Source organism: Nestor notabilis, unplaced genomic scaffold (assembly GCF_000696875.1).
Source record: "Nestor notabilis isolate BGI_N333 unplaced genomic scaffold, ASM69687v1 scaffold5114, whole genome shotgun sequence".
NCBI lineage: Eukaryota > Metazoa > Chordata > Aves > Psittaciformes > Psittacidae > Nestor > Nestor notabilis.
In genome coordinates this window covers 18810-37618 of record NW_009926796.1, presented here as the reverse complement: position 1 = coordinate 37618, position 18809 = coordinate 18810, and positions in this window count along the sequence as shown.

The window sequence follows — 18809 nt, the reverse complement described above, 5'->3', positions numbered from 1 at the left end:
ATATTTGCAGTGCTACTACATTCCATCTTGCATTTCTCCTGTGGTTCGTTGTCAGTAAAATTTCAGACTGAATTCTTACTATGAATTTCTTCAAGCCTCTCTGTCTTCCCTTCTTCTGCCTCCCCTTCTCCAAATCCTGTCTAGATACCAAGCTATGAAAAAAGCATCTTTTTTTTTTTTTTTTTTTTTTTTTTTTCTTTCCTGCCTTTTTACACCCACAGTGTTCCTGTCCTTTGCCTTTCTGCTTATGCTGCATGTGGTTCTGGGAAGCCCTTCCTGCCCACGCACCTCCCTTAATGAAATGAGGAATTATCTGTAGCTGGCTAGTCTAATAATTTCTAATTGAACCAGATAAGCCATCAGGTTAAAGAAATATAATAATACAGCTGCTGCACCATCTATTAATTAATTTTAAAAATACATGCATTTAGGTTTAAGCATAAATCAATCTCTAGGCAGATAATAAACTCTTATAGTTGCTACTCTTATAGTTGCTACCAATTCTCTTCTCTTGAATGGGATGCAGAATATGTGCCTGTGCACCTTTCAGTTTTTGGGAGGAATGCGTTTGTTCTAAATAATAATAATCTGTTTATTTCATGTGTTAAACATGTAAGATTGCCACTTAATTGCAGTTTCCATCCACACTGATGGAAGAAATAAGTAAGATTATCTAACAGACACTGCACATGGCAAAAAACTAATCATACAAATTAAAGAAAGCGAGGCTACATCATCCCTTTAGCTTATGGCAAGATCTATAGTGTTTGTGCTATTTCTGAGGGAGATTTAGCTAATGGTATAAAATTACTTTCTAAATAAATATCTAAGTAAAATTGTTAGTTTTCTTATCATTTGAAACATTACTGTGTTGAGGTCACTTTGCAGTATAAAAATTTGACACTAATTGCAATTAATGTGAAGGTTGAAATTAATTTCTAGATTTATTGAGGACATGTGTCCATAGCAGTACTTTAGAAACAAAATGTACTAGAATAATAACAGCAGCTATTTTGGTTGGTGCCTAATCCATATGTAATTAAAATTGCAAAAGTAGTTTCATTTTAGGGTTAGTTTGATTCTCTCTGCTCACTGGTTAGGGAAAGTTTGTTATAATTTTGTTGGAATTATTCCATTTAATTGTCAAATTAGCTTGCTGTATATTTCTTTTAGTTTCTTCTCTGCTTCTCTCTTCTTGTTGCATAAAGAACTGGTCATTATGGAGGGAAACTTCAATGAGTTGTAGCCATTCCCTCCCAGAAGAAAAAGAGGAGGCAGCTTGAACTGCCTGGTACCAAGCTGTGTGAGTTTCCATGAGATCTGTTGGTATAACTAAAGTAAGCTTTCCAAATGGCCTGCATATTATACTGCCTTACTCAGAGAAATTTCTTTGGAGCATCTGATAACATGGATCACTCGCTGAACCTGGCACCACCTCAGTTTATTACATCTGTTCAACCTGTCTTCCTTGGTTTGTCCTGTGCATTCCCATGAAGGGTTGTATCCAGATGCAGCTGTCTTCCAGGCACAGTACTAAGCCCTGCGCCAGTCTTGAGATTTCTGGGAAGGCATCCAAACTTCTGAGAGGGTCAAGAGGAAATAGTTTCCTGTTCTGAAGTGGTGGACCATTTTAATTTGAGCACACAAGTGAATGTTTTAAATGTCCAGAAATACTGCATATTTGTCTGTTTATGGCTGTGTTTAGCAGATCTAGCATGTCTTTTCTTGATTTAGGAAGAGTTTGTGTCAGAAGTGACCTATTCTTTCTGGTGTGTGGAGAAAGTAAATGCTTGAAGACATCGAAAGCATCCTCAGGGAATTAATTAATTCCTGAAAACACAGCAGTGAGGTGAGGTGGGTGCAGAAACCTTCTTCCCCTCTTTGCGCCTGACTTCTTTCTCTCTTCCTGGTACAGAGGGAAACCTGCATCAAATTCTCCCTTGTCAGTAAAGTGCAGGAATATTAAAAACTGTAAGTTGCACCTCTCTCCACTAATTTCTGACTTGAGGGACCTAATTTACAGAAACAGGTATCACTGGCAGCTTCTTGCAGTGGACACGTAGACCATATGAATTCATAATTGCTGAAAATTTTCAGCATATTTTTGGAGCTTCAGTAGACAATTTATGTCCCCTGATGTTATTCAAACATAGTTACCCAGTCATAATAGGTACTGCAAGCCTAATAAAACTAATCTTTCAAGATACATCTGTGTTTATTTGCTGTTAGCATTGTCTGGTTTTGCATATGTATGCTAATACAGAAATTTGAGACATGATATTTTATAATTGGCCCTAAGGCCTTGTATTTTCTTGGTGATTTTAAGATTTGTAATTCAGATTTACACTGCTTCAGCATGAATGTTAGGGAGCAAAAAACCTTTAAATCGAACAGTCTTCTCCATTAAGAGATAACTGTAATCTTTGATAGAAACACCAAAATGTGTATTTTTTTCACAGTTTAATGAGTGTATGCATAATGTACAGTATTGTATTTGCATTTGCATGTATTTTCAAGAAGATAACTGGAATCCTTTTTGCAAAGGTACTTGCATTGACACAAATCAAACCTCAGTGTGGTGAAATGTGAGAATTATTGAAAAATAAAGTAGTATACCAAGTAGTAGTTTAAAATGTAATTTAAACTATTTTTCACTCTTTCTCTAGTTTTAATTTCTGATCACCTGTATCTTAGAGTTGTTCTACCTTTTTACTTAGCCTTCAGAACTATGAAGTCAGGGCACCTATTTGTGCATTTTCATGAAAGAAATTCCTTGCTGTGAGGCCACACAGGGGACACGCTTTGCTCTCATTCTGTTTATTCTGTGTTCTTGTAATGCAGCACAAATTTGAAACTTTGCTCCCTCTTTACTAGGAGCTTTAACTTCTTTACAGAGTCTTGAGAAACAGTTCATGTTTTGATGGTATGTTGTCATGTGGGGAATGAATCTTCTGTGAAGTCCTGAGACAAAACTGTTGAAAAACTGAAGTATTGGGTTTGGTTTGTGTTTTTTTTTGTTTTTCTGTTGTTGTTGATGTTTTTGTTTGTTTGTGGTTTTTAAGCTTACCAGGAGAAAAATCTGGGAGAAAAGAGGAAGGGAGGTAGTAGAGAAAGGGAACCAAATGCAAACACTGGGGCTTCAAAGAGACTGTATTCCCTTGTAGATGTTTCCAATTTAATTTTCTGAAACAAATGCTGAAATTAAGGGAAAAAAGTTACTGCTACAAAGTAGCCAACAAAATGAAAGCAATTGAATAAATGATCTTTTTTTCCCCAAATGTGCCCCTCTGTGTATTGTATGTACCTGGAGAGTATTGTCTAATTGTTTCATTCTAATATTTAAATTAGATCAGCATTATTAATAAACTTTTTGAATTTTCAAAGAACAAAATATCAGTGTGAATTCCAGTAGAGAGGACATACAAGCGTATGTTGTCCTTGAAGAATCAGAGTGCCAGGTATTGGATATGGCATTCCAAAGCATGTAGTGACACAGATCACAAAGCTGTTGCCCTATTAAAAACCTAATATATGCAGCCATCTTTGTATTTCTAAAAGAATGTCAGTTGCTTCTTATAAATATGCTAAAACCTTTCTGAACTCCTGAATTCCTTTGACAGTGCTTGTGAACTTCATGGTTTATTTTAAAAATACAATATATAATTTTCATTCCACAGTATGCAATATTAAAGCTAGTCGGTAATTGCTGCTTTTCTTCTTCCATTCAGAACTGGGGAGTCATAGCATCTTGTTACCTTAATAACAATCCTCAGAATATATACACAGATACAAATGCTGTTCTTTCAGGGAGAATTTTAAGATTTCCTTCTATATTCTTGCCAATGAGTAGCAGCAGTGCTGCTTCGTAAGGCTCTGCCCTTAATGATACGTATCTATCACAGACATGTCAAAAACTGTATCAAAAAACACAGGCTTTATGTGGCCCATTTTAGGTATGCCTTCGTTAAGGGTTTTCACAAATAGACAAATAATCAAATTTACTACTGTTATCCAGCAGAACAAACCTTAAGTTCTTTTTTTTCCATGTTTATTTCGCTTTATATTATATTCTAACTTTAAAGTAACCTTTTTTTTTTTCAGTGTAAACAAGAGATCAGTTTTCAATAGGAAAAATACTAAATGAGAAAAAACTTGCATATTGTCTTTTAATGTATTGTAAATAAGGAAACTTTTTTCTTTCTTCAGTCCTTTCCTCTTATGTCTTAAAAATACTGAAATAAAAATAGCTTCCAGCACTACTTTTTTACAAAGTTTATTAGGTGTTGAAAAATTGTCGCTACTTTTAAAATGTAAAAACGTGCTTGATTTCTTCATTTATAAATGAGAATGTTTGAGCTGCAGTTTACAGCTGTGTTTATTTTAATAAAAATAAAAAAATCTCAAAATCCAATTCTCACCTGAAAGCAAAACTGGAAGTGGTCAAGAGCATGTGATAGATTAAATAAAAATTTGAGAGATTTGGCTCATCTACAGGTGCAACTTGAGTTGCATTTTGTGTGGTCTTAATGCAGTGATTTAGTTCCTTTACAACGATTGCTTGAAGGGAAATGTCTTTCTGTGCTTCTCTGGTGGATGCTTCAAATTTGGAGACTGTTCAGCAATATTGTACTTATCACAGGGTAGAGAAAACCAGGCAGTGCCATGCCAGTCCCAGGCTTATGTTGTAGATACAGCATTGTTTCACTGGCTACAAATGATATGAGATACAGAGAAAGTGAGACTGACAAAACACAGAACAGAAAAGTGAGTTGCTATAGTACCAAGTAGCCAGAGCTGTGTTGCTAAAAATGTGGCTGTTTCTATGTATGTGTGTCAGCAAAATAGAAAATTTTTGTAGTGGTAGAAGGTGTTGAAGTATTTTCTTAGTACTCCCAGGGTGGCAGTCTCAGCTGACAAGAACTGTACATCATTTAAAAAACATGACACTATAGATTACACAGTGAAGTCTCTCAAACAAGAATATATTCTTGAGAAAGAATATATCATTACCTGTTTGAGAATCTATTAATTTCACATAAAGAAGACCTGATACTGAGTGCTGGACAGCCACACTATGCCAAAGATCCTTTTTTAATCTTGTTTTGTATCTTGCTTGGAGAGTCAAAGCTGGATTGGTTGTAGTTTCAGAGGTCTGACCTCAAGAGGCCACCAGTATGATAGAAATACAAGCCCCTGTTCTTAATTAAAAACCTTTCAATTAATCTGATTCTGAAGTTGTAAGTAGCAACCTCTGTCCTACAGGAGAAACCCCTGAAGAGGTCGTAGTGGTTCCCTTGAGTGTCAGCTTCATTTCAAAGCTCAGAATGCGTGTTTTTAAGGGGAAGATTCCATATAGTATAGAGATTGACACTTTTGTGTTAAGAAAATTGTATGACTAGAGGAGAAAATAAAATACATAATGGCCCAGATATTGTCACTGAAATAACTGTAATAACTGTTTTCCAAGATATATTATAGAAATCTTGTCTTTTAAGTGCTCTTGTTTCTATTTTGCATGTAGTCAGAAGAAAAAGCTTGAACTTCTTTCTCGCATTGTTGGTAGAGAGTCCTTTGGATATTATCTTTATGAAGAACTCTGATGTACCATTTATTTAGACTTACTATACCAATGAAATGGGCAGAGCATATTTAGGATATTTTATAAGCAAAAGAGATTTCTAAAGCACATTTTCTACTTAAGGCTATGCTTATCTTATGTACTATATGAACATTTGTAGCACATGAAATAATTTGAGCATAATTTTTTTTTAAATTGCAAATTTTGCCATTCTTGTTTTTTAAAATACATGTTTTCCTCTGTGCAGTATAATGGTTTAGTTTGTGGTCTCTCTGTGCACCCTGTTTTGTTTTCAGAACAAAAAATTTTGGATCACCGTAACGTTCAGTATGGTTCTTGTCACCTTGCACCTCTCTTATGCCAATTTATCATATTGTAGGAAGGGCTAGGAGGAACTGCAAGTTCTTGTCCCAGCTTGAGAAGGATTTTATAATACTGGGAAAATCCTCAAGTTACTGTAGTAATATTTTCTACAAAGACCAGTTCTTAAGGAAAAAAAAAATGGAATTTCTCCATTTTCTAATAATGAAGTCTAAACTGAAAAAAGCGATAACTTAATTTCTGCCATTTGTTTCTCTATTTTATGGATTTTCTGCAGATAAGTCATCTGTGAATTTCTGGAGATGAAAATATGTTAGGTAGTTTATCTGAACAAATGGCATGAAGTACATATTTTTTCCTATTGACATGAATGAGTAATATATTTTATTCTAAAATAGAAAGAGGCTTGTTCTAGCAGGTCTGGATAGAAATGCTAACTATTAACGTATAGTCTTAACACAAGTAGACACTATTAATTTTAATAAAGACGAAGACTTTTTTAATGAAAGTAATGAATTTACTCATACCCTGCTTCACTCCTCTTATGGTTTTGGTTACTAACAGTTTTTCAAGTGCAAGCAAGTTACAGGTATTGAAATCGAAAATAGCTTTTATACTTCTGTCTTGCTCACATGGCTGTAGAACATACAGAAAAGTAATACCTTCTGTTATTCCTTTATTTTTTCTTCAGAATAGAATCACAAAAGTCTTGTTGTCTTTTATGTAATTTAGGAACAGTATGGAGCGCCCCATGATTTCTTAGGATTAGTATTCAGTTTGAAACTGAATAGCTCTACTGCATTGAAAAGGTAGAAATTACAGCTTTACTCATACTAGAAAATAAATTATAATACATTTCTTGCTTTTGTATTTGATTTAAGTTCTTGCTTTTGAAAAGGCTGAAAGATTAAACCAGCAAGAAGGTTATCCAAAACTAATATCATTAGTAATGGAGAGGGAAAGAAAGGGGAGGAGAGGATAAGCGTTTATGCATTAGATGATTGAATTATTTATGAATAAAGTTCACCTTCCCCATAGTAAAGGTTTTCAAGTTGTGTGGGTGTGCCATGTACTTGTGAAATGCTGTGTGCTTACAATTACTACATATCTACTTGCAAACCAAATGAAGATGCCAGATGCCTCATTTTCTGTGCAATTTTCTAGTTATGTTTTCACGGAAAATGTATTATTATCCTACCAAGGCTTTTAGAAATGATCCATGACTTTACATTCATATCTTGGCCACAGGGTGTAAATATACACTGTATTTTTATTTTTGCTTACTTATTTATTTTAAATTGTTCTTAAAGCATAGTCTTTAGGAGAAGGTTAAGTCAAAAGGGCAGTGAAAAATTAAGAAACTATTAGATAACTCTTGGGAAAACATTATTCCCGACTGGATGAAACTCTTACTTAATGCTTTTTTTATATATGCTTTTATATGTCTGTCTGGTGCATGTGCTGATGTTACTCAGGGGGATGTGCCCCGTGGAGATATGTGTTACCATTTTTTAATCCAATTTAAAGTTTCTGGCTGATGTTCTCCTTAATGCTACCTGAAACAAAAATGCATACATCAATCAGAACAACAAATTTAACTTAAATTACAAGCCAGATATTGAGTTCTAAACCGGAAGAAAGAGGACACTTGGGGAAAAATTGTATTATTTAGAAAGTTGAGGGAATATATAAGAAGTGTGAAGTAGCTTAGATACCAATAAATAATTTCTCTTGCCATTAGGAATTGATTTTGATGGAAGCTTTATTGTTCCATCCTTAAAACTTTCTGTCATGGCTAAGTATATCCATTTTAGCGGGTATTTTTTCCCCCTAGAGAAATGTTAATATCTGAATTGTTTTTGTTCTTAAATTGTAATCCACCATGTAATCAAGGTGGAAAACTGGTACTTGTTTTTAAGAGAAAGGACTAACTATGAATATCAATGTGAAAAAAGTGGTTTTCCCACTAAAGTACAAGTTTCCATTGTCAGTATGCTTGGAGGGGGGGGTGTCAAATATAAAAATTTAAGAAACTTATGGTTGAACTTAGTCACCATGTTAATTTTCAGTAAATTCTTTCACATCATGCATCCTGTGGTGTTGTTTCTGTAGTGGACGTGAAGGGGCAGTGTAGTGCTGTCTATAAATCTTCCGTTTTCATTTTTTCAATCTGTTCTGGAAGATCAGGGTTTGAAGTATGTTAATCTTTTTAAGTTTAAGAAGTATACTAGAAATGTCAATATACTTAAGATTATTCTTGTTGAAAATGAGTCACTGTTTCCTCCTTGATACTGTTTATACTCATTAATATAGATAATATTCAGTATTTTTTCAAGATTGGTAGTGTTTAAAGGTTTCCATGTGCTAGAAACATGTGAAGAGTACGGACAAGTGCTGGCAAGGTACAGCTAGGGTTGAAATATAAAAGGATATTGGCAAAGCAACTTTGATTCTTTTTTTGTTTTAAAACTTCGGATATTAAAGTACATTCGAAGTACATTTATTTGTTAATGGCAGCTATTGCATATGCGTTACTTGAGACCCTGCAGAACTGAACTACTAGAGATGTCGGATACATTTTGCTCAAGTCAAATAAGTTGGCATCCAAAGCAGGCACTGTGTTGGTGCCTCTTGAAACCACCATCCCAAACAGAAGGGTAATCCATCATCTTGGGATGTATGGCCTGAAATGATGATAGAGAAAAGCCTTAGATGTAAGGAAGAAAAGACAGAAGGATGAAGATTTTTTTATTTTTCTTTTTTTCTTTTTTAATGTGGGTGCTGAGGTACTGGCACAGGTTGCCCAGGGAGGCTGTGGCTGCCCCTCCCTGAAGTGTTCAAAGCCAGGTTGGACAGGGCTTTGAACAACCAGGTCTAGCAAAAGACATACCTGTCTGTGGCAGGGGTGTAGACTAGATGATCTTTAAAGGTTCCTTCCAACCCAAACCTTTCTGTGATTCTGTGATTATTTCTGATGTCACTGTTTAGCAACAAAGCCAGCATTCACTCCTGTCTTTTCTCATGACAGTGTTCTGGTTGGTGTAGTTGTTATTCTGTATAAACAATGGAGATTTTGGGGTTAAACTTTAGTAATGAGTGAGTGTAGCTCTACCAGTTGCAGTGGCAAGCTTTTTCTTGCATACTCTACCATATTTTTGAATTTTCTGTGTTGTAGAGTTTTTTGTAGACAACTTTGGTTTTGTTTCTGTGAACGTCTAGTTTTGTTTCTAAATAGTAAAATGTTGAATTTTAGAAGATTTCATAACATGGACCATGCAAAAATACAGCACATTTCAAGTTTAAATCTTCCAGAATAAGTAGGGCTTTCCATGTTCATTTGCTCAGCTTTAGCACTCCAGTCTCTATATCAGGACCATAGCCTGAAGAGGTAAATAATGATACTGAGAAGCTCAGGCTCCTTTGAAGATAACACGCAAGGCAAACCTGGGTTAGTAGCATAGCAAATACCATCTAGATACAGCATTTCTGTAGTATCATATTCCTTCCTCCTGGGGTGCTGATGGACTAAAGAAATAAATGTATCTGGAAAGAATCAGTCATTTTGGCAGATAGTTTTTCCATTGAAAAAGTACTGTACCTTATTGTATAATGAAATACTTTCATTTACTTAGTGTTTTTAAGCAAGCGCTTTTCATCCTGGTGCTTATTAGACAATTCAGAGAACAGATTGAAAAATAAGAACTAAGAGTGATATGGTAATTTTTAAGTACAGGAAATTACGGGAGCCAGTGATAATTTTAATGACTGATAATATATAGACTGAATGTTAACACTTTTTTAAGCCAGTAAGTGATTTGTGATTAATTAATCATGAGTTATTATTTTATGCATCTCTGTTCAAAATGTCTGTTACCTGTTTTTTCTTTTGATAAACTCTTCACCAATTCCTTAAGGGTGCTTAAAATACAAACAACATTTAGAATGTGTGCTAGGATTCTCCAGGAAAGATCAAAGTACATGTTACTTAACTCAAATTCAATAGATTTGACCTACATTAAAATTTGAAATTAGGTGGAGATTTCCAGTCAACTTTAATAGTTATTTTTTTCTTCTGTTTATTATGGAGTTATGATAGACATGAGCAATAAAAATGTCATTTGAGAATGCCATTGTATAGCTGTGTGACAAGCTCTTTCATGCCCTGAGAAAATTGCTTTCTCTTTTTTGTGTATTCTATGATCACCAGTGAGAAGAAGCCAGTAACACAGGCAGTTTTGTGTGTGTCTTCTGTTTAACTCTCCAAGTGCAATATAAAGGTTAAAAGATTGTGTGCTTTCTTAGGAGCTGCATTGTGATGACCTTAGAGGTAAATGTGTTGGGTTTTTTTTGTCCAGATGGGGGGGGGGGTTTCACTCTTCACTACTTTTAGAAGCAGCATAGTGTTTTTATTGTAATATGTCTTACTAGATAAATTTTTGAAAAGTATCTTACTGGTCTTACTTGTCACAAAAGACAAATGTTATAATGCTAAGGGATTGCAATAGTAAGGCTTTTCAATTAGGAATTAAAAAACCCAAAGCCCTACATATCAAACTTTTGACAGAGTACGTGTTTGGGCAGAGTCAATACACTATCTTTTCCTATGTTTTTCTTAGAAAGCATTAGGTTCTAATTCTTCAAAAGCAGCAGTAACACTCTGAATGCCATAGGGAAATCACAAACAAGAAAAAAGTCATGTATTTTCACGTCAGCATAAATCTTTCACAACTGCCAGTAGATAGATGCATGCAATTTCAAGTGCAAAAGTGCCTGTGCTTTATTTAGATTTTACACGAACAGCGTGTATCTAATTAGCTACTTGCATAAACAAATACTCAACTGTGTGCCTTGCATGCACATCAGCTGGATGCAGTTATGCACAGATTTTCTTAAAAGTGAGTGTCTTTTATGCTCACTGCTTTAAAAAAGCTTATCAGTGTCTGGAGGGTAGTGTGGATGTTATCAGTGCTTTAAAAAATGGCTTTGCAAAAATGGGTAGGCTGAGAGGGCTATTATGCAGAAAGTTAATACGGTGCTTGTTGGTCACACATGCTGAAAGTACCAGAAACTGAAGTAGGAGAGCGTGTTCCTGTTCTTAAAGACTTCCCCTGCCCCCAGCCGATGAAGAGATTTGTTAATGAATGGAAAACTTTCATTAACAAGTTGCCTCCTTTAAAAACTAACTGAACTTGCAAATGATCAGAATAGCATTTGGCATATCATTAGTACTCAAGGAATAAGCCTTAGAAAATTTAAAGAATTGGTTCATGCAGTTCAACAAAAGTACTTTAGAATTTGGGCTTTTCTTTGGTAGCTTGTGCCCCTTTGGTCTCTTTTCATTTTCTTGCTATCTGTGCAGACCCTTTACATTTTTTCCAAACCTCCCCCCACCCCTGTTCAATAGCTAATCTGCTAAATTCATGCTACAACTGCTTCATTGAGTGGAAGCGTTGTTCTGCCCGCTTCGTACCAGCTTTGTTACTGTGCAGTATTTTTCAGCTGTTTGTGCTCATTACCATACAGCTGGTATTTAGAGGAGAGAGGGAAGCAGGCAGAAGCTTTACTGTCTGCAAGTATAAGAAGCTCTTTTGCAAATGGGGTACTGGCAGATGGGACATGTGTTTAAACGGGTTTTGCTGATAACAGACTGCATTAAAAATCATTCTGAGAAAGTCTAAGGTCAGCCCCATGAATTCAGAACTTGAGAGGTATTCAGCTTTTGGAAGACCTTTATAGAATATTAATTAACCCTGGTCCACGAAAGGGACAAATGGATTGTTTGCAGAAATGTTAGGTACTAGTGTGCTGCCCCCACTTTATGGTTCATTTCCTTTAGCATCTTCTGATTTGGTTTGTGGGGGGGTTTAAAAAACTGTAGGATTATACACTGTGTTCGTGATGGGGCTTTTGCCAAAGCAGATGAGTGAACAAACGGTAGAATCCCAGATCTCATGAAAGGAAAAATAATTTCCCTTTTGATGTTGTGATTGAACTTCACATTATGTACAATTATATAAATCTTTGCCAGCAGCCAACTCTTTGCATATACATGGAAACTGATTCTCTCACTAGCAATATGGGTAGTACTGCACTGGCTGAGATGATCTGAAGAGATAATTGAACAAAGTTTGTGTCTGGAGGTGGTATGTGTTCTGCTGGATCTATTACTGTAGCTGGTAAGGGGGAGCAAGCTTTTAGGCATATGGGCTGCTCTTCCAGGCCTAAAATGGAAGCAGGAAATTTTGAGGCTAAATGTGAGCTGAGAATAGGTGTCCTGCATTGAGACATACATGTTAATCATTTACTGTCTGAAATACAGGTAATTGGTACGTGCTAACAGAGTTCTGCATGGGTCTGATGCATGGCCCACCTGGCTTCCTCCTGGAATTTGGTGCATTTCATGCAGTGCTCTGAGACCCATGGGACACCCAGGGGATGACTAAGCAGTCACCTTGAGGAGCTGGAGTGCTCTGACAGCTGAGGAAGGATGGAAACACCAGTGGGTTAACATTTCTCAGAGTGCCCACACTTTCTCTGGCCTTCTTAGTCTTAACCCTCCAGGAAGAGCTGCAGAATGCTTTCCGAAGCATCGAGCATGGGACAATAAAACCACAGACTCAATAGAGTTATTGATTTCATGGCATGTTATAATCTTGGGTTTTTTTCCCTTTTTTCACCCCTTTCTTTCCATTGGAGGCAAACTCCTTACTTCTCCGTTACTATCACAACCCTTTCTGCTCAGTGGGAACCAGAAAGTCCTAGGTACATACCTAAAAGCAGACAAGGTGGTCTCAGAAGCATACCTGAAACCTTGTCAGCTCAACTTCTCGCTGTCTTCCCCTTTCCCCCACCCCAACTATATTACTTGGGATAGTGAAAGATAGTGCCTCTACCCATAAACCTTGCTTTACTGGTAATAGAGGCATGCTGCACTTGTGGGTGTTGGTCCTGCAGCACAGCAAACTTGTAGTTCCTAAAGCCAATGTCTGGAAGTCAGAAGATGAGCTAACAGGTATTTGTACAACATAGGCCAGATTATGTTCTGGAGAGAAGAAATCAGTTGAGATGCTTCTTACCTAATTAATTATTTGCCCAGAGTTTTATTGCAATAATAGATACAGAGTAGACAGAGATTTTCAAGAACAACACTGTTCAATTGCAGATTATTATTGCTGCTTTATAACAAGAGCTACACATGTGGAAAATGTGATGCAAAGACTTTAATGCAAAGGCTTTAAATGAGTTAAAGTGATCATGTTTAAAATTACAGTGATAAAAGTGAAGGTTGAGGTGTGGCTTTATAAATGTTTTGAGTTGCATTTTAAATGCTGCTTACTGACTAGCTTTCAGATTTTAAGCACATTCACTCTGTGTTTGGCAAGAGTTAAGTGCAGAATTCACTAACTGGAACTTGTTAAAGTTCTTTAAATCAAATATAACTTGTAGAATACTTAGTGTATTGCAGTGCAGCAAAAAAATGATGGCCAAAGTAAGACCTTCTTGTGATAGCTGCTGCACCAGGGGTAGTTTCCCTCCATTTCCTGAGTTTATAACCTCTAGCACTTTGCTTTTGCGCTTCTGTCTTAAAATGCAGTTATACAAAAGTGCAGGAAGAGGTTATGAACAGCTGCCATCTTCTTGATCCAGCTTTGCTGGCTGGGGGCTCTATTTGCACACCTCTGCCTTCAACCAACCTCCTCCTTTCTTCCTCTTTTTCCAGTACTGCTGCTGTGCCAGAAGTTGTTTCCTCCCTTCTGCTTTGCTGCCAAATGGATCTTGTAAATGCTCTAGTTTGCTTTAGGCAAAGTTAGTTAAGTTTAAAAGGCTCTCAGAAGTGATTTTATCTACCTGGAAAATCTTTTGCATGAAGGAGATGAAAAAGCATCAGAGCTCTAAGGTCAGCGACCTCTTGCAGAAAGGTGATAAGAATACCTGGGAATAAAACATCTTTAACTGGTCAAGTTGTTTGGAGTGAACATCTATCTCTGGTACAAGTAGAGCGGATACAAACATTTTTGTCATTGTAAATGCCTTCCTACATCTGCTTGTGCTAGTATTGCTACTCTGATTAAAAATCATATGCTGGAGGTTGTAGACAGACATTCACTTGGCTAAAATCCATGCTGCTGGAAACCTTCATCTCCCCCTAGTTAGTTGCTATTGCCCCTTTGCTAGCAGTTATGGCCTCACTGGAGCCAGCAGAGCTCCCACACTAGCTATGGGGCAATCAGCCAGAAAAGCTTAGCCAGTTTAAATGGGTGATTTGCGCTAACCCAGCTAATTTTGCCTAAAGTGGATTTAAAAATTCTCCTTATGGATCATTCCTTTGGTTCTGCAGTGGGACAGTAGCATCTTCTGTTGGCACCAGAGAACATGGGGGAGGACGTGGTACAAAAGCTGCATGGTGTAGGTGTGACAAATGGGCAGCAAGCTGAGTAAAGGAGTCTCCTCAGCACTGTGCCCAACCTTGTGGCTTAAAGTTAAGGAAATGTTAAAGTTTCCTGTGAAGTGGCTTGATGAGTAGAGATGCATATTTCAGAAGTCCTTTGAAGTAAACTATGAAGGGCAACTGTAAATTGACTTGGTGGTTTGTTCTTGAATAGCAGAAAGCACTAGGTACTTTGCAGGCTGTGGGTAGGTGGTAACAGGGAACTTTATCATCAAAGTCTGGATGTTTATAAGCATGATGTAATTTCAATGTTAATTTAAATTCAGTTCATGCACAAAACTAATTCAGTGGGAGTATTTGGCCAGTAAATAATTTAAGCTTTTGCTATAAAAGAAGTCAGAGTGTCTAGATAAGTTTTACACAAAACCATTACGTTAGTGGTACAAGTTAGAATCTTCCAGATCTGTGATGTCATATTTGTATTTGTGGTAGGGCATCTCAAATGACTGAGACTTAAAAGAATCAAATGTCTGAGTCTTTTGGAAAGCCTTTTTGCGTGTTCCTACCTTAAATATTTTGAAAAATGAACAGGATTTCTTGGCATTAGTATAATTTTTATAGGTGTATAGTTCATCTGTTCCACATTGTTTAAAAAATAATGCATGGGACTGCTAGTGTTTCTTGATGTCCAAGTAACATTTGGTGCTCAGAATTGATAGATGTACAGATTTGAACGGATTTAGAGATCTTGGGTTATCTATCTTAGCCTGTTACTCTGCTTACGTGTGAGTTTTGTGGTGAAGTTTGTAGTAGCATCTTATGTGCCCTTAAGGTAATAGATGAGCTTGCATTAAAGACTAAAAGAAATACTCCTAACAAGCAGTCAGACAGCAGGCACTGCTGTAGATAAAGTGGCATGAAGTTCCATCCAGAACCTCGTGCCAGTAAAGGTATTTTATACTGACTTGTTTCAGAGTTCATGATAAAACCTTTGGAGAAAGAACAATAGTATAGTTATCTATGGGAACTGAAAACAGTGGAGAAATCAGTGTAATGAGTAATCAACATCTGAAGCAACTGACTGGGAATGAGAACATGCCAGATTTCAGTGAAAGGATGGAAATTAGTGAAACTTCACAGTGTTTAGAGATATAGTTCTGTCTTTGATACACTGAGGTCCTGGATCTCCTGCACTGGATGCTTCTTTCTGTCTTGCAACCCACAGGCAAAACCATAGTTGTCAGTCGCCGACAACAGAGGAATGTCTTCTTGAAGTTTTCACTTTTGCGAAAAGATTTTCTGCTTCCGTAGCAAAAGACAGGCTTTTAGCTTAGTTTTCCTGTTGGGAATATTGTTGGGGTTTGGACAGATAGCCCAGCCCAGTGCAGCTACCTAGTTAAATAAATAAATAAATAAAATTTCAGTCCTGCATCTCAGGAGTCTGTGTTAACAGCTGTACTTTAAACTCAAGAGTTCAGTGATGCTTCAGTGATGACTCATTTTTGATGCTTAGTATTCAATTAGAAAACCTTCTCAAAAAAATGAGGCAAATTAAATTAATTGGGAAATTGTTGCGGTGTTGGCCCTTGATGTGTATTGTTGAAATAGAAGTATACCCAGATGTACAGCAGGTGGAAATGCTACTAGGCAAGGTATCTTTGCAACAGTGTCAGAGTCCTGAAGGAAGGTGATTAGTAGCCTTATTCACCAGCCTTGCTGTAATCCACTTTGCTGACATACGCCCTTCTCTAGTTTTACGCTGGTGCTGCTCTCTTCAGTTCATTCAGTCCCCAACTAGCTGTCCGTAACTTTGATTCAATAAAATTATTAGATGTTGTCCTCTAAATACATTCTGTGATGCTGCGCAGAGGTCAGAGGTGCTGTATTTCTGTCCTGCTTCAGGTCTCGAGCAATCTCTGGAAGAATCTTCGGGTTATGAAGGATCTTTTATAAAAATTCAGAATGGAATTATGCAACCTGTTCCTATCAAGTCTCTTCAAGATTAGTATTATTAGCATAATACTAATCCATCTCCTGTTCTCTCAGTTTGTGTATGACTATTGACTGTTTCAGTCACTTCTGTTCCTACATCCTACATTTGTCTTTAGGAGAGAAGGAAGTACAATCCTAACTCACATTAGTTTTGCAGAGGGATGAACGGAAAGCTGAATCAAACTGACACACTTATTTCAGCGTATCATGATTTCCAGTAAGCACAGGATGGAAACACACTGTCAGAGAAGTCAGCCTGAAGGCCTGTAATGAACGAGAATACTGTGGGGAACAAATCTTCTGAGAATAATGTTGATAGAAGACTGGAAAATGGCCTTAATTCTAAATACGAAGTACAAAGAAACAAATATGCTGTCCCCTTTGAAAACAATGTGAGAAATACAAAGATATCCAAAGATATCCCCCATTTGTGAAACAGACAGACAAATTATTTTGACAGATTTCACTTGCAAATAATGGAAAGGACTTATTCTGGTCCATAGTACTTTAGACAGCGTGTACCAGGAAGAGTTGAGAGTAGAGAGTACAGTCTCCATTGTCTGCAGTGCAGTGATTCACTGAGATATTGAAACTACAGCTAATAGATTTATTCTGGTTAGCTGAAAACATCATCTGATGAGGAATTTATAAGTAATAGCCATCAGGAGTTCAGCTATTTCCAAAGCAGAAAGATAATCACCTTCCTCTTGGTTATACAAATTTCCTACTGCAGTATGTGCTATAAATCATATGAAAAATGTACATAAGGCAGCATGGTTTACCAGGCAGAAATTGGATTTCAGTGTGACACCCCGTCCATGGGTACCCTTGCTCCCTGGTAAATCTACTCAGTAGGCTGCTAGTTAATTTTTTTGCCTCGAAGGGAAAATCGGCATGGGGCAGCAATAAGATTATTGTTATTATTATTATTTGGTCTCTCTGGTCTCCCTACTTGTCAGGATTTGGGAGAAAACAAACTGTCTCACAAAGCTGGCAATAATCTAGGTGCAGTGTGTCATTTTTCAAAGCAGGACTTACACAGACAAATGCTGTACTGGCTGATGGAGCAATGGTTCTCTGGCTGATCAAGTTGGTGGTGAACTTACTTGATGTTTCTGCCTCCACCAAGAAGATCTGTTACTTCAAGGATCTTCTCAGTGCCACCAGATTCAAAATTGTGGTTAACATTTGCACTGCAAATGCTCTTTTACCTATGCTTGGGAATATCAAAAGGTTGTCAATTTAATTGCAGTAAATTCTTTCAGAAGGGATATGAGTAGTCAAAGATCTTCACTCATCCATTTCTCAACAAAAGTTGGGACAGACACTTTTGGAAATCTTAGTGAACCATGTTTTTCTTTTTCCCCTCTGTGAGGACAAGCTCAGTGGTAAGACTGCGCTTTCAGTCCTTCCAGCACAGCACCAGTTGATTCTCTGTGGGAGTTGTCATATTTCTTATCCATTAAAGCAGACTCCTTAATAGCTCCTATCACAGTCAGGCAAGCTTTAGAAGTTTAGAGCGTCTCTTATGAGACCTGGTATTATACATCTAATTCAGACAAGTATGTCTCACAATCATGATTGCATTGTTTCCAAAGAAAATACAAGAATTATCCTTTCCTCTGACGCATCAAAGCCCAACTCTTAGGAGGGCTAAATCTCCCGGCAAGAAGGTTGCGGTAAGATTTGCTATTCAGCTATGCGGCAGCCAGTGCACAAAAGCTGGCTAAATACCATTGGATTGGCCATCAACATTTAGCTGTGTGTTCTTGACAGAAGTTTTCCTTTTGATGTGTTCCCTCTACAAGAGAAACTGCATAGACTGTACAATCTTTACAATGCTTTTGGTTGTTGAAGTGCAAATAGTGATTCTTTTTTCTACAGTAGAGAGGAAAGAATACTATTATAACCATCTCTACACGGTAGCATGATTAAAAAAGGAAGAGAAACCTACTTCAGCTTACCTGAAGAGCTTGTTTCTTTTGAGTAACAAGTGTCCAAGATATGGTCCACATTGGAAGAAGGGTCTATCCAGAATACAGAGAGAAATCAGTGTTAGAACTTTGGTTCTGTATTGTCAAAAGACGTTATCTGTGCTATAGAAAATAAGTGAGGGATTATCAGCCTGTACGTTATAACGGACATATTCCACCTTGACTGTGAAAACTGTCACATAGCGGGAGTTACAGAAAGCAGGCTGAGCGTTGATTTGGTGCCAGTTATTGGCAGGTCTGGTTTGCCTGTAATTCCCATCTAGCATGGAAAGCAGCACCTGAGGTTGGGAGATGGAGGCAGGACCACCCCAGTTGGGTACAGCTGCTTTTTCCATTGGCATTAGACAGACCCCAGACTTTGGAGGCGTGAGCTTTGGCCCTGTCAAAGGGGAGCAACTTTGAGGCCAAAACAGAGATTTTGCAACTTCTTTCCCCAAAGGCCTTTTCTCTCATTTCAACTTAGGCAGAGTTGAAACTGCAAGGAAGAACAGTCTGCTGTCTCTTGTTCCTGTCGTAGCAGTGACATGAGCTGTTT